Genomic DNA, 2752 nt, shown 5'->3' with positions numbered 1-2752 from the left:
GCAAGATCCTGTCTCTACAAAAAAAATTTTTTTAAATAAAAAATTAAAAAAAAAAACAAGGCACAAGCAGAGGAATGCTCTCAGTATATCATCTCTCAGACTTGATAAGATTGATTTCTTTCTTTCAGGCCTATAGGAAGCTTCCTATTGTAATCACATTCCTTCTTTTCAATTACTAGTGCTGCTTAGACCCTGGCTTATCCAGGGTGATGGTTGTCCAGGATATTTTCCTCAGCTTTACAAGAAAATCATCTCTCTGCTCCTTGGTCACAGAGCCTTATAATACTAATATTAATATGTATCTTCCTTGCTCTATAAATATAGGCATCCAACTTGTCCTTCCCTCCATCCCTTCTTCTCCTCTTGTCATCTCATACTTTTCAACTGTTTTAGATTATAAAACTTATGACCTTCATAGCAGCTATGCCCTAGCTGGTCATCCTCTCTAGCCCTGTAACTAGCTCTGCCCTGTGGGCACTGGGACTTTTGGGATCCTGGGGTTTAAAGGAGCCGTGACTGGCTTTCCACCCGGTCTGATTGCAGGTCATGAACATGCAGTGCACGGGGAACCTGGACCTCATCCCCTTGCGGGGATGGTGCCGTAGGAGGTCGGGAGACCTTCCCGGCCTTCCGCAGCCATCGACCTACAGCCCCGGGCTGTGTTCACCACTCACCTGGCATCCTGCACACAGGTGTCCCTCCCTACCTCACCTTCCTGTTTTACCTTCTGTCTTTGCCTTTTGGGATCTAGGGACTCAGACACTATCTAGGTGGGATGTGTGTGTATTGGGGGTTGTGTGATTGGGCCCTTGTGGGCATTGTAAGAATTCTGTTTTATGTTTCTAGGGGTGAGATAGTTGGAGAGGAGGGCTTCTTGGTTCAAACAAGAAATGTAGTGTGGTTGCAGTAGCCACAGCTGTCCCATGGAAAGAAGAGAGGGTGGCCAGACTTTCTTATTTGTGGCTGAGCCATTGTGTTTGGCTTTCTGAGTCTGGTAGGGGGATAGATGCAATTAGGAAACTGCTGTGCTGAGAACTAGGAATGGGTTGAATAATGATTTCTCAAACTCAGATTGGGAATGGGAGGGCTGTGGGGAAAGGGATCTTGAAAATAGAAGTGGCTTCTAGTATAGAAAGATGCCCCAGACAGTTCCCTCCATAAAGTGCATTTTCTGTTCCCTTTTCATCCCTCTTCCCCTATAAATCCTTTGGTTCTTGCAAACTTTCTAATATTGCTTGGCTTTGTAGGGACAGGAATCCAGGATAAGTATAAAACTTTAGGGTTGAGGTGGCAAAATGATTAATTATAGGGTCCTTTTTCTGCAGGTACTTTCTGAGACTTCATCCTCAAGGCCTGGTGGCTACCGGCTCTTTTCATCTTCACGGCCACCCACAGAAATGAAGCAGAGTGGCTTAGGTATGGTTTTGCCAGCATTTCTCACCTATTGTTGGAAAAGTTGTCTGTCTGTTCTTCAGAGTTTTATTGTGGGAAACCTTTGTCATGGGGTTTGGAACCATCCAGTCAATGGAATATCATCAGGTGGGGTTAGGGAGGATGAAGTGGGAGAAGCCATAGTTAGATGTGAACTTGGATCTCAGATGATTGTTCCATCCCAGGAAGGTGTTTATCTCTTGGTTTTCTATACCAATCACATTTCCCTGGCCAAAGGGCATTTTTCTGGCTTTCCTTCTCATTCCTTATCTGTCCCTCCAGTCTAGCCCAGACCTTAAGGGGCCATGGAGACTCTGAACCTTCAGAGTTATCAGAGACAGAGCTATAAATAGAGGTGCTTGCAACCCTCGTAAATGTATTCCTCATTTGAAGAATTGTGCCATGTCTTCCTCTGAAACCTGTGTTTTTCACATCCCCACTCTTGCCCTTCCTACCACCATGCCCTTTCCTCCATCATCGCCTAATCCTGTAACTTTTTCCCCTTCCTTCTGGAAAACTGACAAGTCTGAGACTGGTGTAGTGGCAGAGGCATCTCTCAGGACTTTAAGGAAATGTCTCTTGATTTTTGGATCCCTGGAAAGGGGTAGAGAACATCATTCAACTTTTTTTGAGAGCACAGACGGCAGGAAGGACCAAGCCTCAGAGGGTATTGTATTCTTTGGGTGGGGGCTCGGTCCTTGGGAGAAACTATCTCTGAGCACAGTGCCTTGTGAGCCAGTAACTAGAACTGGAGGTCAGACATGATTGTGTGGGGCCTGGACTTGGTCCCCTTGCTCTTTCTGTCTTGTCCTATCATTCTATTTAGCGCCTCTAATTTTTCTGTTGCTTTTGTCCTTGGCACCCATTTTCTTGGCCCCAAAATGGTCAGCTTTTGGACTAGCAAGAGGGAGAAAGGTTTTGGTAACTTTCCAGGCTAATTTTATGAGAATAAGTTGCCTTCTACATTCCTGAAATGAGATAGATGGTTTGGGGCATGAGAAATAAATGATAAGTATGTAGATCTGGCCAGGCGCAGTGGCTCATGCCTATAATTCCAGCACTTTGGGAGGCCGAGGAAGGAAGATCACTTGAGGTCAGGAGTTCTGAGACTAGCCTGGCCAACATAGTGAAACCCCATCTCTACTTAAAATATAAAAATTAGCTGAGCATGGTGACACATGCCTGTAATCCCAGCTACTGGGAGGTTGAGACAGGAGAATTTCTTGAACCCAGAAGATGAAAGTAGCAGTGAGCTGAGATTGTGCCAGTGTACTGTAGCCTGGGTGCGAGAGTGACACTCTGTCTCAAAAAAAAAAAAAAG

The 2752-nt window shown here is 45.2% G+C and overlaps 1 long non-coding RNA gene across 1 annotated transcript in view; it reads left to right on the top strand.

Moving 5' to 3' along the window:
- The first annotated feature begins 409 nt into the window (after window positions 1–409).
- Window positions 410–2752, top strand: part of LOC108525111 (uncharacterized) — a 5035-nt gene continuing 2692 nt past the window's right edge. The window contains exons 1-2 of the long non-coding RNA XR_001884217.1: window positions 410–692; window positions 1326–1416. This is a non-coding gene — a long non-coding RNA (uncharacterized LOC108525111). The remainder of the gene's footprint in view (window positions 693–1325; window positions 1417–2752) is intronic.

Source organism: Rhinopithecus bieti, unplaced genomic scaffold (assembly GCF_001698545.2).
Source record: "Rhinopithecus bieti isolate Rb0 unplaced genomic scaffold, ASM169854v2 scaffold_4962, whole genome shotgun sequence".
NCBI lineage: Eukaryota > Metazoa > Chordata > Mammalia > Primates > Cercopithecidae > Rhinopithecus > Rhinopithecus bieti.
This window is presented reverse-complemented; position numbering and strand designations above follow the sequence as displayed.